General features: G+C 40.9%; 1 long non-coding RNA gene across 4 annotated transcripts in view; it reads right to left on the reverse strand.

Moving 5' to 3' along the window:
• The window catches only part of LOC126213599 (uncharacterized), a 144523-nt gene that overhangs the window by 18740 nt on the left and 99681 nt on the right, over window positions 1-26102 (reverse strand). For 2 of the 4 annotated variants that reach the window (XR_007541267.1, XR_007541268.1), the window contains exon 1: window positions 10375-10603. The exons of the other annotated variants lie outside the window; for them this stretch is intronic. This is a non-coding gene — a long non-coding RNA (uncharacterized LOC126213599). Of the gene's footprint in view, window positions 1-10374; window positions 10604-26102 lie in introns of those variants that run through there. 4 annotated transcript variants of the gene reach the window in all.

Raw genomic sequence — 26102 nt, forward strand, 5'->3', positions numbered from 1 at the left:
TGATGGCATTTCCAGCAGGATAATAAAAGCTTGTTCCCAAGAAATAAGTGGGATTCTTGGCCACATATGTAATAGCTCTCTGAAGCAGGGTATTTTCCCAGATAGACTGAAGTATGCCACTGTTAAACCACTGCATAAAAAAGGGGATACATCTGATGTCAACAACTACCGCCCAATCTCTCTTCTGACTGCCTTATACAAAACTCTTGAAAAAGTAATATATTGTAGAGTAGCTTCACACCTTTGTAAAAATAAAGTTTTAACAAAATGTCAGTTTGGTTTCCAGAAGGGATTTCCACGGAAAATGCTATATATACTTTCACTAATGAAATATTAAATGCTCTGAGTAACCGGAAGTCACCCGTTGGGATGTTTTGTGATGTATCAAAGGCTTTTGACTATGTAAATCATGGAATACTTCTAGATAAGCTCAAGTGCTGTGGTATGAATGGGACAGTGCTCAAATGGTTTATCATACCTAACTGGAAGAGTGCAGAAAGTTGAAATAAACAGTTCACATAATATGCAAAAAACTGGTGATTTGTCCAACTGGGGAAAATCAAGAATGGGGTGCCGCATGGTTCGGTCTTGGGTCCTCTGCTGTTCTTAATATATATTAATGACTCGCCATTCTACATTTACAAAGATGTAAAGCTGGTACTTTCTGCCTATAATACAAGTATAGCTATCACACCCGACAGACAAGAATTAACTGGTGAAATTGTAAACGATGTTTGTCAGAAAATCATTAAGTGGTTCTCTGCAAATGGGCTCTCATTAATTTTGACAAAACACAGTATATACAGTTTCACACAGTAAATGGAATGACACCATTAATAAATATAGACTTTGATCAGAAATCGGTAGCTAAGGTAGAATATTCAAAATTTCTAGGTGTATGCATTAATGAGGGGCTGAACTGGTAAAAACACACTGAGGATCTGCCGAAACGTTTGAGTTCAGCTACTTATGCTATTAGGGTCATTGCAAATTTTGGCAATATACATCTGAGTAAATTAGCTTACCATGCCTAAATTCATTCTCTGCTTTTGTACGGCATCATATTCTGGGGTAACTCATCATTGAGTAAAAGAGTGTTCATTGCACAAAAGCGTGTAATCAGAATAATTGCTGGAGCTCATCCAAGATCATCCTGCAGACATTTATTTAAAGAGCTAGAAATCTTCAATGTAGCCTCACAATATATATATTCACTTATGAAATTTGTTATTAACAATCCGAACGAATTCAAAACTAATAGCAGTGTACATGGCTACAACACTAGGAGAAAGGATGATCTTCACTACTCGAGGTTAAATATAACTTTGGCTCACAAGGGGGTAAATTATGCTGCCACAAAAGTCTTTGGCCACTTCCCTAATAGCATCAAAAGTCTGACGGATAGCCATATAGCATATAAAAGGAAATTAAAAGAATTTCTTAATGGCAACTCCTTCTGCTCAATAGATGAATTTTTGGATATAGTAAGTGGGTAATTCCCCACACACTCACACATGAATGACTCCTTACCCTCTCCCTTAAAACCCACATCCTTTCGTCTTTCCCTCTCCTTCCCTCTTTCCTGATGAGTCAACAGTTTGTTGCGAAAGCTGAATTTTGTGTGTATGTTTGTGTGTCTGTCGACCTGCCAGCACTTTCATTTGGTAAGTCACATCATCTTTATATATATATATATATATATATATATATATATATATATATATATATATATATATATATACTCCTGGAAATGGAAAAAATAAAACATTGACACCGGTGTGTCAGACCCACCATACTTGCTCCGGACACTGTGAGAGGGCTGTACAAGCAATGATCACACGCACGGCACAGCGGACACACCAGGAACCGCGTTGTTGGCCGTCGAATGGCGCTAGCTGCGCAGCATTTGTGCACCGCCGCCGTCAGTGTCAGCCAGTTTGCCGTGGCATACGGAGCTCCATCGCAGTCTTTAACACTGGTAGCATGCCGCGACAGCGCGGACGTGAACCGTATGTGCAGTTGACGGACTTTGAGCGAGGGCGTATAGTGGGCATGCGGGAGGCCGGGTGGACGTACCGCCGAATTGCTCAACACGTGGGGCGTGAGGTCTCCACAGTACATCGATGTTGTCGCCAGTGGTCGGCGGAAGGTGCACGTGCCCGTCGACCTGGGACCGGACCGCAGCGACGCACGGATGCACGCCAAGACCGTAGGATCCTACGCAGTGCCGTAGGGGACCGCACCGCCACTTCCCAGCAAATTAGGGACACTGTTGCTCCTGGGGTATCGGCGAGGACCATTCGCAACCGTCTACATGAAGCTGGGCTACGGTCCCGCACACCGTTAGGCCGTCTTCCGCTCACGCCCCAACATCGTGCAGCCCGCCTCCAGTGGTGTCGCGACAGGCGTGAATGGAGGGACGAATGGAGACGTGTCGTCTTCAGCGATGAGAGTCGCTTCTGCCTCGGTGCCAATGATGGTCATATGCGTGTTTGGCGCTGTGCAGGTGAGCGCCACAATCAGGACTGCATACGACCGAGGCACACAGGGCCAACAGCCGGCATCATGGTGTGGGGAGCGATCTCCTACACTGGCCGTACACCACTGGTGATCGTCAAGGGGACACTGAATAGTGCACGGTACATCCAAACCGTCATCGAACCCATCGTTCTACCATTCCTAGACCGGCAAGGGAACTTGCTGTTCCAACAGGACAATGCACGTCCGCATGTATCCCGTGCCACCCAACGTGCTCTAGAAGGTGTAAGTCAACTACCCTGGCCAGCAAGATCTCCGGATCTGTCCCCCATTGAGCATGTTTGGGACTGGATGAAGCGTCGTCTCACGCGGTCTGCACGTCCAGCACGAACGCTGGTCCAACTGAGGCGGCAGGTGGAAATGGCATGGCAAGCCGTTCCACAGGACTACATCCAGCATCTCTACGATCGTCTCCATGGGAGAATAGCAGCCTGCATTGCTGCGAAAGGTGGATATACACTGTACTAGTGCCGACATTGTGCATGCTCTGTTGCCTGTGGTTCTCTCAGTGTGATCATGTGATGTATCTGACCCCAGGAATGTGTCAATAAAGTTTCCCCTTCCTGGGACAATGAATTCACGGTGTTCTTATTTCAATTTCCAGGAGTGTATATATAAAATATTGAGTGTCATGTAATATTTTATCTAATGTAATATCTTGTATGGACAAATTTTATTAACCTGACACATGCCACATCATTACAAAGTGTCGTATTCATGACCTATGGAACAAGTACTAATCTAATCTAAACACAGCTATCAGCCATGTAATCTGGGTGCTGAGTGAACTGATTTCGATTGAATCAATCTCTCGTGTGTGTGCTGTTACTGTCGCTCCAGTTGGTAGATGTGGATACACTAATTATGGCCTGCGTCCGAATAGGGTGGGTAGGGGGAGAAACTGGGTCACCAGAAGGGTCCGATACCACCCGTCGGCTTTGACCCGTGACGTAAGTCTGTTGTGGTGTGTGACGTCACGATGGTGTGAAGTTTAGTTTGTGAGTGTTTGTAGATGTCTTCTTGTTCTGTCAGTGGTGCTCTCTGGTGGCGTGTTTGTGGGTTGTGGCTATGGTTTTGTTGTTGGGTTTGTGATGTGTTTGTAAGTGCCATACGGTTGCGGTTGGTGGTGCTCTCTGCTGGTGTTTGTGGGTTGTGTGTCGAACTAGGTTCATTTGAGTTGTTGACGTTGTCGGGTGTTGTTCTGGTGATGAGTGAATTTCTAGTGCAATATTCTGCAGTGAGCTGACGGTTTGGTTTTTGGTTATTTCTAAGTTAATGTAGTGTCGTGTGTGGTTTGTCGTGTCTGAATTTTTTGGATTACTATTGTTATGTCACTGTTAGGAATGGATATGACCAATAAAATCAACAGTTTTTGGTTGTGGGGCATGTTAGATGACAGTTCAATGTCGCTCATCAAATTCCTGCAGCCGTTTGGTCTTCTGGCCGAGCTGGTGCAGTGCACTGCATGTGGTGAACGTATGAAGTTAACGAAAGATCCAGCGTCTCTGACGAGTGAGGTGCTGGCGTGATAACGTTTGGCGCTCCATTCGCTGGGGTACCTGGTTCGAGAAGTCTAGGTTGGGCATGTGTGAAGTTGTCTTGACGAGTTATCATTTTTGTTATCAGTCCTCTTTCACCTTTTGCACGCAAGAGGTGGGTGTGAGTGAGCGAACCGTCCTCGATTGGTATTCTTTTTGTCGTGAGGTTTGATCAGAATACATTAAATACAGTGGTAAGTTGGGTGGGCCTGGAGTAGTGATAGAGACTGACGAGTCGCAGTTTGGTAGGAGGAAGTATGGGAGGGGTAAGCCTGTTTATAGGTGTGGGGAGGGGGGGTTGTATTATCAAGGTCTGGGTCTCCTGAATGTGTGTTTAGGGAAATTCAACATCGTACGAAGAGGGAATTGGTGGGGTTGATTCAGGAGTATGTAGAACAGGGGAGTACTGTAGTTTCTGATGGGTTTGCTTCTTATAGTGGGTTGGGTCAGGAGGGTTACAATTGCAATGTTGAGCTTAAGAATTATGTGAGTATCCCTGAGGGGGATTGTATTTTTAGGGTTTTCTTAAGGGCTGTTAGTAAGATCTACAGACCGAGGGTTACTTAGGTTTTTTGTTTTTGTTTTTTTTCTTTTTTTTTTGGGAGGGGGGGGGGCGGAGGTTGGTGAGGTTTGGGGAGGTAGTTGGGTGGGGGTGGTTGTAGATTTTGGTATTTTTTTTTTTTTTGTTTTAGGGTGTGTATGCCTTTTTTTGTTTTATGTTAGTATTTGTTTCTTTTATTTTCATTTTCGGGGGTGGGGGGGGGGTGGAGGCGTTGGGAATTTTATTTGGTTGTGGTTTATTATGTTTATGAGGTTGTGTGTATAGTTTTGTGCGCGCGTTTGTGTGTGTGTGTGTGTGTGTGTGTGTGTGTGTGTGTGTGTGTGTGTGTGTGTGGTGCGTTGTCTGTTCATGTTTATATCTGGTTAGATAATTTGTGGATCTTGTGTGGGGGTGGTGGTGCTGCTGGTATTGGTGAGTACGTTTCGTGTGTTTTTGATGACCTGTAAGGTCAAGGGAATTGTTTAGTTCCAAATTTGGTGTTTTCTTGTGGTTTTTGAGGCAGTGATGATTGTTGAAGTGGTTGTAAGTTTGGGATGTATGAATTGGTATCGGTAGTTTCTGTTGAGCTGTATAGGTCAAGGGAAATGTTCGATTCCAGTGGATATTGTTTCTAGTTGATTTTGGAAAGGTTGTCGTCGTTTTATTTTATCATTTGGTTTAGTGGCTTGGGTTTATTTTTAGTTTGCCCTACCCAAAAAACACCCATTCCCTCTCCCCCCCCCCCCCACCCTTGTCCCGTTAGTTTCATTATATTATCGGAGAAATATGTGTTTGATGGTTTTTCGATCTATTTTCGTGTTTGTTGTCATGTTTACGTAATGACGTTTTAGTAGCGATATGGGAGTTGCTGTGAATGGTCGTTTCCGCCATATTGGTGATGGCATTGGTCAAAGCACACGGGTGGAATCGGACGTTTCTGTTAACCCGAGAAACTAGTTGAGCATCTTGCAGGAAGCGTAGGGCAACACATCTTTTGGTTAGAGTCAGATTACAGACAGACATCTTTGAGAGAAATTAGAACCGCATAACATCGTAAAATATGGAATAGTTTCCAGGAAAGTTAAATGTTTGGTCCGTCAAAACATTAGGATGCTGAATAAAGAGTTACATTAGCTTCTTTTATGTTAGAAAGGTGTGTGAAATTTGGATGTGTATTTTGTGCCTCTCTCAACACAATGTACTCACGGTGATGGAGAAATAAGATACAAGGGATTACAGGCTAGCATCATGTATGTGTACACTTAACCTGGAAAAAGGAGGAGTTTTAACACAAAAGCAAAAATATGGAAACAAGGAGTTTCTTTGAAGATCACAATGTAAAAGCATGTGCTTGTCAGTTGTTACTACAGAATAATACATTTCTAATTATAACACTCCTCAGGGGTCTATGTGACTTTCAGTGACTTAAGAGAAATCTAGGTGAATTACTGAGCTACCTGTCAAACAAGCGGAACCAGTCATTAGTTTGTGACGATTTTAATGCACTTCTTGAAGGATTCTGGGAGGTAAAAAGTACTAGAATCATTGTTTGGGTGCCTAAATCAGATTTTCGTAGTGAATTTTGCAACTTGTGAACAGGAAGATAGTAGGAACCCGAATCAAAGCATAATTATTGACACAGGTCAGGCTGAAACAAGTGATGTGCAACAAATTGTTAATTGAAGAGGGAAGTTTATTTAAAGTCCATAATAGTTTAAGGTCATATTCAACAAAGCTACTACATTTTAATGGCCGTCTAAAATATTCCCAGGAACACGCAAGTTCTGACTAATAATGCAGACATCTTTAGCGCATTTCTGCACAGTAATATAGGGTGAAGTGGGGTAAGTGTTACCATGGGGTTAGTGTAACCACGGCTTATGGTGCCTTAAAGAAGGTGTATTTTTACCTCTGACCTATCACACATGTTAATTTACTCCTTTCTTTGTTATATTTAACCATAAGTTGTCAAATCTGACATAAATTGGTAATTAATTTTTGGATTTGAATTGACGTCTACATTTTCAATCTGCGAGAGAGTGACATGCTCAGAATTTGTTGGTCTGTCTATTTCGCAGTTTTAAAGGTAACTGCACAATTTTTTGGTTACAAACTAACTTTTGCATGATACTTTCAAATATGAGATTCGTGTTACTCTACTGATAAAGCTCTTGATATGCCAGGCATGGTTACACTTACCCCAACTTTTTCCCATGTGGGGCAAGTGTAACCAATCGGCTGGGGCAAGTGTAACCAGGGGCAGTCACACTTGCCCCAAACAAACTTACCGGAACATATTTATTTAAGCCATAACCCTGTTTTTGCCATCACACTAGATCAACTAAACTGACCTTCCTATGTGTGAAATCTACTTGCGACCAAAAGTTAACTCATCACCAGAGACATCATCAAGGAGTAAAAATGAGCAAACGTGACTGTTCCAATCTCCTCACTGCTGTATGGAATGAAACACCACCCGAATTTGTGAAAAGTGGTTTTCAAAAAGCAGGAATATTCCCTTACAGTAGAGAAGTAATTGATAAAACTAAATATGATCCTGAGGCATATAAAAGATATGTAGCTCATACCAAATCTTTGGCAGAAACAAATCCATTGCCAGCTCATGATAATGCAGCCATAGACTGTGTGGAAACTACGTCTCTAACAGAAAGTACTCAGATTTTTGGGAAGCTTCCAGCTGAACAACCTCCAGAATTTTATAGGCCTACATCTACTGAGCCCTGTAGTTCTCTCAGTATCAGAGTTCTTTCTCAACCAATCCCAAGCTAACCAATGTTTCATTATGTTCTGGAACTTCTGATTTGTCATTTGAAAGGTTATTATTGGAAACAGTCCAACAGTGTAGTCCCACTGGTAAAACAAAGAAGAAAAGGATTGCACCAGGAGCTGAAGTTATCACTTTTCAAGATGCCATCTATAAAGAAAAAGATTTTAAAGGAAACAAGAATAAGGAGAAAGCAAAACAAAAAAGCATTATCGGCATAAAAAAGGGCTTGGTAATGAAAAGTAAATCTTCCAAACAAAGTGCTGTTACTTTATCCAAAATGGCATCTCAGAATCTTGTGGAAAAAAAATCCCCGATTGCCCACGTGGGTAACAAGAAAAAAGACTAGAAGTTGAATCAACAATTGAAGAAAGTGAAACTGAAGGAGGCCTATCTTTAATAAGTAGTGATGAAGATGATAACACAGGATGATCTCAGGAAAGAAATGATAACCTGTGAAGAAGAAGAAGAAGGAGAAGAAGAAGAAGATTAAGAAAAAGAGGCAAACTTTTTTGAAGCCAAAGTTAAATTACAGTTGGAAAAGTATGTTCTGGTAGCTTTTGCAACAAAATGTAAGAAAGTTAATTTTATTGGCCAGGTTACCAAAATTATTGATTTAGGAGATCCAGAAGTGATTTTCCTCAGATGCAAAAATAAGACAAAGCATGGCACCACATTCTATTGGCCTGATAGAAGAGATGAGATGCAAGTTCCTTCCTCTGATGTCATTTCAGTGCTGCCTGAGCCTACTTTGGGTCACAAGGGAGACCTGACATTTGGTGTTACATTTGATTCATACAGCATTCAGTGACTAAATAATAGTTAGGGCCTAAGTGTGAATATAATAAGTTGAATTAGGGCAGTTTAGCATTAAACACTAATTGCCAACAACTTTACTTCAATTACCATGAAAAATAATAGAAAGTGAACCTATAAAGTGATTTTTTCTTTTCTCTTGAGACTAGATATTTTATTATTTTAGCCAAATTGCCAACTAAAGAAAAAAATATTACTTTTGTAGAATTTAAACTAATAAATTACTGGCCTAAAACAAAAATAAATCATCTATGATGCATTCTGTTTCAGTGTTTTATGGTTTAGGCTAACACTTATTTTTATTAGTTTACCTAACAGTTTCTGTGTATTTCATAATATACAAAGAGGCGAGTGCAAAAAAGTTCATATCTTGAGTAACATTTAAGGTATTTTAATAATTTAAAAATCCTCAAATTCAGTAAAAATTGGGTAATCAGGTCACTTACCCAAAGTCTCTTTTACAATGCTCTGTGTGGGTACAAGAATGCGGGGTTACACTTGCCCCGAACCATGGGGCAAGTGTAACCTCGCAACACAAAATTTTGAAAACAATTATTTGACCATATAATTTTTTCTTTCAGAAACAAAATGTATATTGTTTAAAAGTCAATAAGTCAAACTTTAAGCATGAGAAATTTCAAAATCATATCTTCAATAACAAGTTGGCAATTTGGCGTCAAAGTTGAACTATGCCAGAACGTGGTTACACTTACCCCACTTCACCCTATTATGGAATAATTGCATGCTTAAGTTAATAGGAAAGAGGTGGACTATTCATGCATCGATTATCTACTGAATGTACACCATATTTCTCATTTTAAGTCTTCAAAGCATTTATATACCTACTACAGTTTCACAATCACTCATTTTCGTTGCTATCTGTATGGGGATGGATGAAATTATTTTTACTTTTTGTCCCATTTAAAAAATACAGTAGCTACAATAAAAATTAATTTTTATTTTAATAGTTACTGAACCTAGTTTTCATTTCACAGCATACACCAGGTAATTCCATTCATTTCTTTTATTGGAATACTTAAGTATCTTGTGGTGGTAAATTTATGATCACCAAGCTGGTGGGTCAGAATGTGTAACATCCTATTAATTAGACCATAAAATTATAAGTATTCCTATAGTATTTCAGGCTGTTGCGATTCAGCAGCAAACGATATTATGAATAAGATGTGCAAGCTACTGAAGCTATAAAATTAATTTTTCCCTTTTCCTGTCTCCTAGGGGCATATTTCAAAAACATCTTCCTCTCAGCAACGGCATTGCCTACAAGTATTGGTTTACAATAACAAAAGCTGGTTTAAGTATCACAAACTCATTAGTTCCTTTGGTATCAAATGGCTCTAGAATAAAACTATTCGATTAATCAGTGAAACTATAATTGGCTGACCCCATTACGTCTGCTGTGTATTAAAGGTGAATAAATTTCGTAACTGTCCATTACAATTACATTTGGAAATGAAAAAGATGTTCATTTGCAAAACAACACAACTTTAGAAATATTACTGCTAATCACAACACACAAAGTTCACATGCTGGAGAACAGTAATACACACGACACCTTCTCATCTGTGGCATTCCACTTCTTGAATTGCTCGAAAGCAATTTTATTTTTAATTTAAAAACTTAACATATCCTCTTATGTGACGTTCATTACTTGGCATGTGTTCCGGTACCGCAATATATTACACATGTTGAAGGTCTATTTGCACTTGAGATAGTTTACTGCAACAGTCTCTTACACAACAACTGTAAAATAACGAGAAATCAACTATACTGTTCTCATTATATTTGTTTTCCTTTCACGTTTTTCTCGTTTCGTTTTAATTCGTCACTTCCCGTGATGTTACACTGAACAGAAATAAACAAATGAGAAAAGCATGCTTCAGGAACTGCACGCTACAAGTTGAAACGAGATTTTGTTTTGCTGGCTCAGTTATTGGTGACATTATATTGTGTTTTTCCAACAAGTGTGCACCAGTAAAAGCACCAGTACTGTACCTTACGAATTTAACCTCAACATTCTGCAACTAGTTACGTCACGAGCTGTACAAGTAAAATACTGCACGTCTTTGCTACGTGACATACTAGGCGGGGAATCTTACATTTTCCAATCTACGTTAATGCGTGAAAATTGCTCTTACTCCACATAACGCAGTTGCTTTTGTGTTCTGCCAGTTTGCTCTGCAGAAGTTCATCAGTCATATTCTTCTTCTTGCTGCTTCCCTCTCTTCTTGGCTTCGAAAGTTCAGCTAAAAGCACAGCATTGTTGACTTATTCAAGACAAAAATACACAGTACTTGCTATTTTAAACCAACAACGTGGCTACTAATGCCACGAAGTGCAGTCAGCTGTACGCTGTGCGTATGCAATGACGGCTATACTTTCGCAGGCAGTGACACTTCGTGCTGCCGCCCGCAGCTGCTGCCCTCTCGCGCCGCTCCTCTACACTACGTGCAGCCGGCCAGGTGCGGATTCTCCGTCATTAAACGTCGCGCACTTTTCTCCATTGGTCCACCGTAGCAGCAACACAACAGTAACGCAAAAGCAACAAACAGATAAAAGCTAAGGATGAGTTTTTACATTAACGGAAATTGAAGATGGTGATTGTCGACTGGATGGGCAGGCAAGGACATAATTAGGAGAGTAAGAATGACGTGGGCTAATCGGTAGTGTTTCCAACACTATACGATCTTTCATTTCATTTTATTTTATTATCGTCCTGTATATCATTTACATGATGTAGGAATTGTCACAGCAAAGTTGTCATACTAGTACAAGTACTACAGACATAATAATGGAATATCACTTTCAAGGCATTTTTTAAAAGTACAAATTAGACATATAAATTAAAATTTTTGGCAATAAATTTACACACAATCAAAGTACTCATCTACGTCATAGAAAGGTTTGCTTGAAAGGTAATTTTTAAGCTCAGTCTTAAATTTTACTTCATTTATTATTGCCTTCATGTACACTGGCAGAGCATTGTAGAGTTTTATTCCAAAATAACTTACATGCTTTTGGGTTTGTGTTGTCCTTACCCTTTCTACATACAAATTCTTACGAGTTCTAGTATTATAATTATGGCAGTCCTCATTTGTACGTAGATTTTTCATATGTGCTCTTGTACACAGAATGCTGTTAAAAATCTACAGTGATGGTATTGTGAGTATTTGCAGTTCTTTGAAAAGGGGCCTACAATGAGTTCTTGCAGAGTTATGTGTTATGATTCGTATAGCTCTTTTCTGAAATTTGAAGATATCTGCTAAGCTTGATTTACTTTTACCGCAGAACACTATGCCGTAAGACACCATGGACTGGAAGTAAGCAAAATACACTAGTCTAGTACAGTCTGTGCTGCATACTCTAGATAATATCCTCAATGCAAGCCTTTGGGATAAGTACTTGAGATGGTCTTTCCAGCTTAAGTTTTGATCAATGTGCATGCCCAAAAACTTTGTGGATTGTACACTCTCTTATCTTCTTACCCATTAGTTTTAACTGGAGGTCCATATCTTGAGTTGCTTTGCCGTACTGTATATAATCGTAGCAAACCTCCGCTTTGTACGAAAGGGAATCACTACGATTGTGTGTTCAGACTTGCAGCAGTGCAAGAACTGTTCAGAAGCTGTGTCCACGTGCACACTATGAGTTGCTGTGGTGAGACAGGCATATGCACGAATGAGTCTGAGAACTAAGTTAAGTGGTGGTCTTCTTACTCCATTACCACTAGGCCCATCGCTTGCATCTGTAATCCATTCAATCCATAGACAATTAGACACGAATATACGATACCGTATCCCTCAAAAATTGGTACACTGTTAATATACCGTAATTTATAAACGTTTCCCAGCTCTTCCAAACTTTACTGCTTATTAAAACTCTGAGTTTCAATCAGATTCATAGACACAGACTGATATTTCCATGTCTTGCAAAAATTAAATAAGTAACCAGCTGAGTTACAACTCAAATAAACGATGCCTACGGCAGTTGGTAAATATGTAGAATGTGTTACCACAAATATTGGTGAGCATGAAATATTTTCGCCCGAAATAATGAGGAGGTATACGCGCTTCTAGCAATCCCATTAATAAAATATGTTTAAATAATAGATATCGCGCAGGAGATGTTTGTTATTTCTGAGATGTTCTTGTGAAACTTCCAAGTGCGAAATTGGTCAAGTAATATGCGAGAGGCTCTCAATCGCACTTGTTGGTTGGCGTTGCCGACAGATGGCAGACCAACACGTTGGCCTCGTACTCACGCAAAAACGTCAGAGGGCAAAGCAGAATGCATCTCAACTCACTGTGCTGCAAACTTCTGACTTTCCAGCAAAACGGCTTATGTGTTTTAAACCCTCATTTATGCAACATGTTAGGTCGGCAAAGTTTCACAAATGGGCAGACAGAAAGAGAAGTGTAGGCGGGACAGATTCTATAAGGATTCAACGTTCACCTTTTGCATTATAAACAACACACATATAGTACTTGAGAGTTCATCCAGCAGCAGTCTAGAATTTTTTTTTTTAAATGTATTTAGCAGCTTATGATGTACATCTATGGAGTAAGTCCAAGTTCATACTTGCTTTGTCAGCTTTCCAATAAACTACATTACTCTTACTGGTTCTAACTATAGTTTTGCTAAGATAACTAATAAATTTTAGTCACAACATTCCTGGAAATTAACATCATAGTTACAAAATTTTAGATATTTTAAACTGAACGGATTTTATGAGGCATACATAGTCTATGTACCTAAATTACAGAATATTTAATTGCAACAATTCTGTACTATTGGTCCATCATTTTATTTATACAGTATAATAGTCACACGATACAGACATATTCTAGATCCCGTTTTGTTTACAATTATAAAAAAGTTTAACAGCAATAATACTGTAGAAAACAAAATCATTAGATAAAACAATGCTGTTAAGAAGTTAACATATTTTACTTTCTCCTTTTCTCTGTACCTGTGTACATTTTCTTTTATTTTACTGTGCCTGTTTGCTTCAGTTATTTTCGTTTGAAAGAAATTCTCTGAATTCATATTAAGGGGTTTTTGATAGCAGTTGTTTCATTGTTGTTTAAACTTATCCTTCAATTAGGCATTAGTGATGTGTGGTGGCAAAGAGTTGTACAAATTTACTGCCATGTAACCACTGCTTCTCTCATATTGAGTTGTGATGTGCTGCGGAATTCTTAATTTCTTGCTGTTTCTGGTGTGGTGGTGGTGTACATCTTCATTTTTGTTCAATTTATCTTTATGGTCCCGAGCAAGGAGCAGAATTTTATATATGTACAAACTGTAGAAGGTTACAACGTTATATTTTTTGAAAAGGGGTTTGCAGCAACGGTAGAAGTTACGTGCAAGAACTGTTCATAAGCTTATGTCCAGATGCTCACTGTCAGTTGCTGTGGTGAGACAGGCAAATGCAGCAATGAGTCTGAGAACTTCATTAAGTGACCTTTTTACACTGTTACCACGAAGCCCATCGCGTACGTTGGTAGTTCATCCATCATTCAAATACAATAATAGACACGATTTTCTGATTACGTGTCTTTCAAAAATTGGTAAAATCAAATAATGAAAATTTGTAATGTTTTGTGACCTTGTGATTATTTTTTTCTTTATTGTGATTTCATTGCCCTGCCCCATATGGGCAGGGGAGGGCTGTCAGCAGCACAATCCGCCGCTCTTCAGCCGAGTGACAGGACAACTAAAACAAGAATAACATAATACATACATAAGGAGGTAAAAAAGGGGAACATAAAACAGAGTAAGGGGAGAAAATGGAGGTAAAAATACAATGACATGTAGACGTTCACTGGGGACAGTTAACAAAGTCACCAGAAAGTTAAAAAACACAGTTGGCGATTCTTAAAACACAGAGAAGACACTGGATGCACATGCACAGGTTAAAAGTTGGCCACAGTATTAAAAACACTCCGAAACAACACACTTAAAACCCACTTGGAGCACACACGATGAAGAATAAAACTACCAGGTGGGACCTGAATAAAACTACCAGGTGGGACCTGCCGAGGGAAAGGTCAGAGAGGATGGAAAAGGAGGGGAGAGCATGGGGTAGCTGGGGAAGCGGCGGGATGAAGAGAGGAGGGGCAACCGTGGGTTCACGAAGAGGCAGGAGACACATGGGGCAGGGAAGGGAAGACAGGGCAGGAGGGAGTGCAGAGACACTGAAAGAAGGCACAAGAGATGGAGGGGGAGTAGGAGGGGAAATCCACTCAGAAGAAGGGAGGGGGATGAGAGGGAGCCCTGAGGAGGAGGCAGGGAGAGTGGGTGACCTTGTGATGCTGTGGTTGGTAAATATGTAGAATAGGTTACCACAAACATTTGTGAATATGAAATATTTTCAACCGAAATAATGTAAAGGTATTGGCTCTTATAGCAATCCCATTAATAAAATGTGTTCAAACAGTTCATATCGCGCAGGAGATGTTAGTTATTTCTGATTTTTTCTTGTGAAACTTCCAAATGCGAAATGGGTGAAGTAATTTGCGAGAGGGTCTCGATCGCACTTGTTGCTTGGCGTTGCCGACAGATGGCAGACTGACACATTGCCTTCGTACTCACGCAAAAGCTCCAGAGCGCAAAGCAGAATGCACCTCAACTCACCATGCGGCCAACTTCTGACTTTCCAGGAAAACGGCTTCCTAGCGGAAGAACGAACTTATGTGTTTTAAACCAACATTTATGCAACAGGTTGGATCGGCAAAGTTTTACAAATGGGCAGATAGTAAGAGAAGTGTAGGCGGGACAGAGTCTGTAAGGATGCAACGTTCACTTTTGCATTATAAACAACACACATACAGTGCTTGATACCCCCCCCCCCCCCCGTGTCCTTTTGTACTCCCATCCTCTGCCTTCCCCACTCCCTGGCGCGTCAGCTCGGCACCCCCCCGCCCCCCTCTTATGTATCCTCATCTTCTATTGGCTCCTTTCCCCCCTCCCCCTTCATTTTTCCTCTCCTTCCCCCCCCCCCCCCCCGTTTTTCCCGTCATCTGACCAGTTTCCCCCCACCTGCTCTCGGGTGTGATATGTCATATTTGTGCCAATTTTTTAGTGCAGTGTTTAAGTGAGTGTTCCCCGCTCCTTCCGCCTCCATGATTTCTACCTCACCATTTATGGCCGTCCTATCCACCTCACTCCTACCCTCAAATACCTTGGCCTCACCCTCGACCGCCACCTCACCTGGACTCCCCATCTCCTTACCATCCAAAACAAAGCTCACAACCGCCTCTGCCTCCTGAAACTCCTGTCCGGCCGGACATGGGGTCTGCATCCTTCCACCATCCTCCACACCTACAAATCCATGATCCGCCCCATCCTTTGTTATGCCAGCATCGCTTGGATATCTGCCCCTCTCCGGTTCTATAACGCCCTCCAAATCCTCGAACGCCGTGCACTCCGCCTCGCCTTCCGCGTTCGCCTTCCGTCCCCCACGCGCATCCTCTGACCTCATCCCCTTCCCCCACCTTATCCTTTTCCTTGAACACATCCACACACTATATATTGTCCGCCGCCTTGATCCCCCTCACTCCCTGGTGTCTCCCTTCCTCTCCACTCCCGACCAGTTGCCGTGCCTTTACCGTTGTGTCCCTCCCTCTCTCCATCTCCACACCCTCCATCTCCTTTCCCAACACCACTTCCACCGTCTACCACTCCCGGATGATGAGCTTCGCCCTGACATCTACCCTTCCTACCAACTCTAACCCCCTCTTCCTGCCTCCTCCTCAGGGCTCCCTCTCCTCCCCCTCCCTCCTTCTGAGCGGATTTCCCCCCCTACTCCCCCTCCATCTCTTGTGCCTTCTTTCAGTGCTTCTGCGCTCCCACCTGCCTTGTCTTCCCTTTTCCTCTCCCGCCCCATGTGTCTCCTGCCTCTTCGTGAACCCACGGTTGCCCCTCCTCTCTTCATCCCGCCACTTCCCCAGCTGCCCCATGCTCTCCCCTCCTTTTCCATCCTCTCTGACCTTTCCCTCGGCAGGTCCCACCTGGTAGTTTTATTCTTCGTCGTGTGTGCTCCAAGTGGGTTTTAAGTGTGTTGTTTCGGAGTGTTTTTAATACTGCGGCCAACTTTTAACCTGTGCATGCGCATCCAGTGTCTTCTCTGTGTTTTAAGAATAGCCAACTGTGTTTTTTTAACTTTCTGGTGACTTTTTTTAACTGTCCCCAATGAACATCTACATGTGAGTGTATTTTTACCTCCATTTTCTCCCCTTACTCTGTTTTATGTTCCCCTTTTTTAACTCCTTATGTATGTATTATTTTATTCTTGTTTTAGTTGTCATGTCACTCGGCTGAAGAGCGGCGGATTGTGCTGCTGACAGCCCTCCCCTGCCCATATGGGGCAGGGGCATGAAATCACAATAAAGAAAAGAAAAAAAATAAGTGAGTGTTCAGTGTTGTGCATCTTTCCACAGTGTTGTGAACTGAAATCATGCTGTCACTGGGTGTGCTTTTTATATCTCTTGCGAACAGAAACCAGACTGTCGCCGTGTTTTTGAATTGTCTGTCTATTATTTTTCTGCTTCCTGTGTATTTTATTAGCATCATCCACCCTGTGTTTTATGTTTTAAGCTCCATTTTACCTTTAAGTCACCGATTTTATCGCCAACTGCTATTATTTTTTAATTATCTTCATCTTTTTAAAACAAATTCTGTAGGCTGAAGAGCGGCGTAATAAGCTGCTGCCAGCCCACCCCCTTTAGGGGGAATCGAAACTCAATAAAGTACATCCCGCAGCAGTCTAGAATTTCTTAAATTTATTTAGCAGCTTATGATGTACATCTATGGAGTAAGTCCAAGTACATGTTTGGTTTGTCAGTTTTCCAATAAACTACATTACTCTTACTGATTCTAACTATAGTTTTGTTAAGATAAGTAATAAATTTTAGTCACAACATTTCTGGAAATTAACATCATAGCTATAAAATTTTAGATACTGTAAACTGAACGGATTTTATGAGGCATACATAATATATGTACCTAAATTACAAAACATTTAATTGCAATAATTCTGTACTATTGGTCCATTATTTTGTATATACGGTATTTCTCTGAAGAAGAGAAATTTGTTAACATCGAGTATAGATTAAGTGTCAGGAAGTCGTTTCTGAAACTATTTGTATGGAGTGTAGCCATGTATGGAAGTGAAACGTGGACGATAAATAGTTTGGACAAGAAGAGAATAGAAGCTTTCGAAATGCGGTGCTACAGAAGAATGCTGAAGATAAGGTGGGTAGATCACGTAACTAATGAGGAGGTATTGAATAGGATTGGGGAGAAGAGGAGTATGTGGCACAACGTGACAAAAAGAAGGGATCGGTTGGTAGGACATGTTCTGAGGCATCAAGGGATCACAAATTTAGCATTGAGGGGCAGCGTGGAGGGTAAAAATCGTAGAGGGAGACCAACAGATGAATACACTAAGCAGATTTAGAAGGATGTGGGTTGCAGTAAGTACTGGGAGATGAAGAAGCTTGCACAGGATAGGGTAGCATGGAGAGCTGCATCAAACCAGTCTCAGGACTGAAGACCACAACAACAACAACAACGGTATAATACAGCCACACGGCACATACATATTCTAGATCCTGTTTTGTTTACAATTATAAAAAAATTAACAGCAATAATACTGTAGAAAAACGAAATCTTTAGATAAATAAATGCTGTTAAGAAGTTAACACATTTTACTTTCTCTTTTTCTCTACACTTGTGTACTTTTTTTTTTAGTGTACTATGCCTGTTTGCAATTCTAAGATGGCGGCTAGTGTAAAAATTCGTTGTGCGTGTCCGAGAAAAAGTGTGAATTTTGCCGTGAAAAAGAAAAATTGTGACAGTTGTAAGGATGAAATTACAAAGCTCAGCGAACGGGTGTCTAGTTTACAATTTATTATCAGTTCCTTGAAGATGGATATCAAGAAACTTAAAGAAGAAAAAAGTGAACGGAACATGAAAAACTCGCGCCATGAAAGTACGAATATGTCGGAGAATTGGACGGAAGTGAAGTACAAAAGACGCAAACAGATAATACAAGATACAGAAAACGGCGAAAGAAACATAAATATAGTGAACGAAAATTACTTTCAAGCTCTTTCGACTGCGGATTGTGAAAGTGAAGTTAACAGTGCGAGTGTACCATGTGGAAAACCAAACGACTTTGTGAATAAGGTAAAACATGGAATATTTCAGCAGCAGTTAAGTAAAAGATCATATGCGAAAGTGCTCACGAAAAATCTTCCACCGCTAAGCTGCTCTACTGAGACAATATCGACATGTGTTAGCAAAAAAGACACAATAAATAGTGCCAAACAAGACTTCGCTTACTGCAAAGGTAGGCAGGAAACAGGCAATCTCGGAACAGCAAGTACCGGTAAAATTGAACTATATGCCGACAGCCAAGGACGAAATATAGCCACCGAATTTCGGCGTACAGGTAGTCAGAATTGTAGTTTTAACTGTACAATAAAACCAGGAGCAAAATTCAGTGCTGCTACGTCAATGAGACAAGAAAAAATTTCCTCATTGAGCAAAAAGGACTTTTCCATCTTTCTGGCGGGATCAAATGATATAGCTAGGAACGAAAAAAACGATCTCTTAATCTCGCTAAAAAGAAAACTGTATGAGCTGAGAGGAACAAATGTTATTGTTTTTTCAGTGCCACACCGTTACGGCTTGATAGAATGGTCCTGTGTAAATAAAGAAATTGAAACTGCAAATAAAGAGATGCAAAATATTTGCAAGAGGTTTGAAAATGTAACATTTGTGAACATCAGCAATTTAGGGAAAAGATTTCACACTACAAATGGTTCCCATCTAAATGTACTTGGAAAAAACGTAATAGTAACAAAAATTTTAGAACTTGTAAATAAAATCTCAAATGTGCAGTGTGATAATAGAAAAGTCATACCTCTCATGGACAGGATGTGTGTGTATCCTGTAGAATCCAATGTGAAATCTGCTGTCAGTGAAGCTACACCTCTCCAAGACAAATGTGAAATTTTATTAATGCAAGTGAACACTCCAAATGTTAATAATTCACAGAAAGGCACAACAGTTATGGAACAACAAACACCAGAAATAAGTGAAATAGCAGCAGCACCATCATTATCAGTAGAAGCAACAACAGCAGCAGCAGTAGCAGAACCAACAACGACTGGAGCAGCAACACAGCAATGCTTAAGGAGGAGCCAAAGGAAAAATACATCTGTGTCATTCAGTGATAATTTTTTATGGTTTCAAGCCAAGAAGAAGATAAAAATGTGAAAAACCAGCCTGCTAACTCACAGATAAGTCACAACAACATCCTATTTTTAAACATTCAGGGTCTTGAAAATAAAGTTGAAATTCTGGATGAGTCATTGCCACAGAATAAGTATTCTTTCTTATGTCTATCAGAACATTGGCTTAAATCAGAACAAATACAATACTATGTACCAGAAGGTTATAAATATGGAAACAGTTTTTGCAGATCTCAGTACCGTAATGGTGGTACTGTTATCTATGTTTCAAAAGAAATAGAGTGTAGAGAACTAGATCTTAGTTGGGCATGTGTAGAGAAACACTTTGAAATTACCAGGATCATATGTGATATAATGAAACTTATCATAGTATGTATCTACCATTCCCCTGACTCAGATGATAAAACTTTTTTAGATAATTTAGACAGTGTACTCTGCTACATAACGAAATGGAAACAGTATGTAACTGTAACTGGGGGAGACTTTAATTCAAGCTTTGATGTAACATGTAACAAACCCAGTGTAAATAAGTTACTGAATATGCTAAGGCAGTACAACTTCCATCATGTAAATTCAGAACCAACAAGACTACAAGTGTGCTTGGATAATGCTTTTGTCAACTGTGCTCGTGATATGTACTCCACCAAGGTAAAGGAATTTGTTTTCTCAGACCACTCAATGTTAACAGTAGAGTTAAGACATTTTATAAAAGGGGATGAGGGCAAGGCTGCACAAAAGTTAACAAAATCCAATACCTTAATATTAACAAAACACAATCTCATAAAACTAACACACCAGTTGAGCATAACAAACTGGGACAAATTATTTCAAAACTGTGATTCCAGTGCCCAAACAGTTTATGAAACATTCCACAATTACTTAACAGGTATTTTAAAAGCCCATCTTGTTCAAAAGAAATACCATAAAACAAGAACGGGTAAATTTTGGTACACCAAAGAACTGGAGAATCTAAAAAATAAGCTACTGCTGTTGAAACGCCTTGCCAAAGTAAACAATTCTAATGAAATTAAGGATCTCGAAAAAATCACTAAGAAACTGTACAAGAAAGAGTTGCAATTGGCGAAACTAAGATACAACACAAATTTCATAAAACATAGTAAAAACCAATGCAAAACAGCCTGGTCAGTAATTAATACTGTTAAAGGTGAAGTCAGAAACTTCGACAAGACAGTCCCAATACCAGCAGATACATTCAATAAATATTTTGTAAGCTGTGCTGATGATATCAAAAAGCTGATCAGTAAACCCAATGTAACATGTATAGATTATCTGAAGAGAGCAGACCTAAATCATAATAGGGCCAGATCATCATTGAAACACTTCAAAGAGGTATGCCAACATGAAGTTCTTAAAATAGTCAAAGAAATGAAAAATTCATACAGTACAGATATTTTTAATATGTCAATAAATCTATTGAAAGAAATCATACATTACATTGCAGCACCATTAACATATTCTATAAACCTGTGTCTCATAGAAGGGTTTTTTCCTGATCCTCTCAAACTATCCAAGGTAACTCCAGTCTTTAAGAAGGGTGTCAAATCAGATCCTGCAAACTACAGACCAATTTCACTAATTCCAGTACTAGGAAAAGTCTTTGAAGGCATAATATATAAGCAGATGTATGTGTACCTAGAACTAAATGGTATGTTAAGTGCATCACAGTTTGGTTACAGAAAAGGAAGGTCAGCTATACATGCCATAGAGCTCTTAGTCAGAGACATTCTAGCAGCATTTGAGGACCATTCGTACGCACAGGTAACCTTATGTGATCTGAGCAAAGCTTTTGACTGTGTTGACCACTCACTTCTGCTCTCTAAACTTGAGTACTATGGAATATGTGATAAAAGTTTAAAACTCATCAAATCATACCTCAATAAAAGGAACCAGGTGGTGAGTTCAGGAAGTCATCTGTCAAACATACTCGAGGTTCAACATGGAGTGCCACAGGGATCTAAATTGGGACCACTTCTTTTCCTTGTACACATAAATGACTTACCAGGAAATATAGATGTAAAGACATATATGTATGCAGATGACACAACTTTTCTATCTGTAAACCATGTACTTGATAACCTTGTAAGTGATATGAAATTGGCAAAAGAAAATGCAACATTATGGTTTAATGCCAATGGTCTGCTATTAAATGAGGAAAAGACCCAGAATATGTGGTTCAGTCTATCAAAGACTACTAAAATAGAAAAACAAAAGGCAAAGTTTTTAGGTATTGTACTTGACAACAGTCTAACATGGAACTCTGATGTTGATCACATAGTGGTTAGGTTGACAAGAGTTATATATTTGTTGAAGAGATTGATGTGTTGTGTGACATTTGAGTACGTAAGGACAGCGTACTTTGCCTTTTTTCAATCTGTTTTAAGGTATGGGTTAATACTCTGGGGAAACAGCAGAAAAATAAATGAAATTATGGTGATCCAGAAGAAAGCAATCAGAGTAATGGCTAAGGTAGATAATAGAACACATTGTAAACCATTGTTCATTAAATATAGAATTTTAACAGTAATTAATTTATATATTCTTGACAGTGTTAACTACATACTTGCTGAACTACCTAATTTAAGTGTATCAGATGAAAGACATGGCTACTATACAAGAACGTGTACTTCTCTGCTGTTGCCACAAAATAGATTAGCTAAAACTAACAATAGTCATAAGTATATGGCAATTAAAATATATAACAAATTGTCTAAAAATGGGTCAATCAAGACTGACAAATTATTTAAAGACAATGTTCATAACTTCTTGTTAACTAATCCATTCTATTCATTAGAAGAATTTTTAGAAATGCCCAATATCAACTTAAATATGTAAAAATTTATTTTGTAAAATTAATAGGTTAAGTCAACTGACGAAGTCTATTGCATGTAACAATGCTGAATGACTAATAAAGAATCTGAATCTGCTCCAGTTATTTTCGTTTGAAATAAGTTCTGTGATTGAATATAAAGGGGTTTGTGATAGCAGTTGTTTGATTGCCTGTTTAAACCACAACACCCTAATTCAGTAGTTAACCTTTCCTCCAAACCTCTCTCCCAATCCGAAACCTCTGTCCTATCCAAAGGCCTCACTTTCAGCCCCACTCCCAGATTCAACCAAACAGCCCTCATCAAAGATTTACTGTCCTACACTCGTACTCTCTGCTGGAAATATCACTTTGCCACGAAGAAAAATGATCCTAATCCTACTCCTAACGATCCAACTCCCCAAGACACTATCCAAATTGAACCCTGCCTGGAACAGTTCCGTCCTCCGTCACAGCGGGACCCACCTCCTCTTCCTCAAAATCACCCTCTCCAAACCTTCCAGGAATTTCTGACTTCCAGCCTTGCCTCTCAATCCTTCTTAAAAAACCTTTATCCTACTCCCAACATCACCACTGCTGAAGCCCAGGCTATCCGCGATCTGAAGGCTGACCGATCCATCGTCATTCTTTCGGCGGACAAGGGTTCCACAACCGTGGTACTTGATCGTCGGGAGTATGTGGCTGAGGGACTGCGTCAGCTTTCAGACAACACCACATACAAAGTTTGCCAAGGTAACCCCATTCCCGATGTCCAGGCGGAGCTTCAAGGAATCCTCAGAACCTTAGGCCCCCTGCAAAACCTTTCACCTGACTCCATCAACCTCCTGACCCCACCGACACCCCGTACCCCTACCTTCTACCTTCTTCCTAAAATCCACAAACCCAATCATCCCGGCCGCCCCATTGTAGCTGGTTACCAAGCCCCCACAGAACGTATCTCTGCCTACGTAGATCAACACCTTCAACCCATTACATGCAGTCTCCCATCCTTCATCAAAGACACCAACCACTTCCTTGAACGCCTGGAATCCTTACCCAATCTGTTACCTCCAGAAACCATCCTTGTAACCATTGATGCCACTTCCTTATACACGAATATTCCGCACGTCCAGGGCCTCGCTGCGATGGAGCACTTCCTTTCACGCCGATCACCTGCCACCCTACCTAAAACCTCTTTCTTTATCACCTTAGCCAGCTTCATCCTGACCCACAACTTCTTCACTTTTGAGGGTCAGACATACCAACAATTAAAGGGAACAGCCATGGGTACCAGGATGGCCCCCTCGTACGCCAACCTATTCATGGGTCGCTTAGAGGAAGCCTTCTTGGTTACCCAGGCCAGCCAACCCAAAGTTTGGTACAGATTTATTGACGACATGTTCATGATCTGGACTCACAGTGAAGAAGAACTTCAGAATTTCCTCTCCAACCTCAACTCCTTTGGTTCCATCAGATTCACCTGGTCCTACTCCAAATCCCATGCCACTTTCCTTGACGTTGACCTCCACCTGTCCAATGGCCAGCTTCACACGTCCGCCCACATCAAACCCACCAACAAGCAACAGTACCTCCATTATGACAGCTGCCACCCATTCCACATCAAACGGTCCCTTCCCTACAGCCTAGGTCTTCGTGGCAAACGAATCTGCTCCAGTCCGGAATCCCTGAACCATTACACCAACAACCTGACAAAAGCTTTCGCATCTCGCAACTACCCTCCCGACCTGGTACAGAAGCAAATAACCAGAGCCACTTCCTCATCCCCTCGAACCCAGAATCCCCCACAGAAGAACCTCAAAAAGGCCCCACGTGTGCCAGGATACTTTCCGGGACTGGACCAGACTCTGAATGTGGCTCTCCATCAGGGATACGACTTCCTCAAATCCTGCCCTGAAATGAGATCCATCCTTCAGGAAATCCTCCCCACTCCTCCCAGAGTGTCTTTCCGCCGTCCACCTAACCTTCGTAACCTGTTAGTTCATCCCTATGAAATCCCCAAACCACCTTCCCTACCCTCTGGCTCCTATCCTTGTAACCGTCCCCGGTGTAAAACCTGTCCCATGCACCCTCCCACCACCACCTACTCCAGTCCTGTAACCTGGAAGGTGTACACGATCGAAGGCAGAGCCACATGTGAAAGCACCCACGTGATTTACCAACTGACCTGCCTACACTGTGATGCATTCTATGTGGGAATGACCAGCAACAAACTGTCCATTCGCATGAATGGACACAGGCAGACAGTGTTTGTTGGTAATGAGGATCACCCTGTGGCTAAACATGCCTTGGTGCACGACCAGCACATCTTGGCACAGTGTTACACCGTCCGGGTTATCTGGATACTTCCCACCAACACCAACCTATCCGAACTCCGGAGATGGGAACTTGCTCTTCAATATATCCTCTCTTCCCATTACCCACCAGGCCTCAATCTCCGCTAATTCCAAGTTGCCGCCACTCATACCTCACCTGTCATTCAACATCATCTTTGCCTCTTCACTTCTGCTTCGGCTGACATCTCTGCCCAAACTCTTTGTCTCTAAATAGGTCTGCTTGTGTGTGTGTGTGTGTGTGTGTGTGTGTGTGTGTGTGCGCGCGTGCGAGTGTATACCTGTCCTTTTTTCCCCCTAAGGTAAGTCTTTCCGCTCCCGGGATTGGAATGACTCCTTACCCTCTCCCTTAAAACCCACATGCTTTTGTCTTTCCCTCTTTTCTGATGAGGCAACAGTTTGTTGCGAAAGCTTGAATTTCGTGTGTTTGTTTGTGTGTGTTTGTATGTCTATCGACCTGCCAGCGCTTTCGTTCGGTAAGTCACACATCTTTGTTATATATGTTCTTATTTCAATTTCCAGGAGTGTATATATATAATATTGAGTGTCATGTAATATTTTGTGTAATGTAATATCTTGTATAGACACCTTTTATTAACCTGACACATGCCACATCATTACAAAGTGTCGTATTCATGACCTATGGAACAAGTACTAATCTAATCTAAACACAGCTATCAGCCAAGTAATCTGGGTGCTGAGTGAACTGATTTCGATTGAATCAATCTCTGGTGTGTGTGCTGTTACTGTCGCTGCAATTGGCAGACGTGGATACACAAATTATGGCCTGCATCTGAATAGGGTGGGTAGGGGGAGAAACTGGGTCACCAGAAGGGTCCGATACCACCCGTCGGCTTCGACCCGTGACGTAAGTCTGTCGTGGTGTGTGACGTCACGATGGTGTGAAGTTTAGTTTGTGAGTGTTTGTAGATGTCTTCTTGTTCTGTCAGTGGTGCTCTCTGGTGGCGTGTTTGTGGGTTGTGGCTATGGTTTTGTTGTTGGGTTTGTGTGTGCTTGTGATGTGTTTGTAAGTGCCATACGGTTGCGGTTGGTGGTGCTCTCTGCTGGTGTTTGTGGGTTGTGTGTCAAACTGGGTTCATTTGAGTTGTTGACGTTGTCGGGTGTTGTTCTGGTGATTAGTGAATTTCTAGAGGAATATTCTGCAGTGAGCTGACGGTTTGGTTTTTGGTTATTTCTAAGTTAATGTAGTGTCATGTGTGGTTTGTTATGTCACCGTTAGGAACGGATATGACCGATAAAATCAACAGTTTTCGGTTGTGGGGCATGTTACATGACAGTTCAATGTCGCTCATCAAATTCCTGCAGCCGTTTGGTCTTCTGGCCGAGCTGGTGCAGTGCACTGCATGTGGTGAACGTATGAAGTTAACGAAAGTTCCAGCGTCTCTGACGAGTGAGGTGCTGGCGTGATA

This window comes from Schistocerca nitens, chromosome 11 (assembly GCF_023898315.1).
Source record: "Schistocerca nitens isolate TAMUIC-IGC-003100 chromosome 11, iqSchNite1.1, whole genome shotgun sequence".
Classification (NCBI taxonomy): Eukaryota; Metazoa; Arthropoda; class Insecta; order Orthoptera; family Acrididae; genus Schistocerca; species Schistocerca nitens.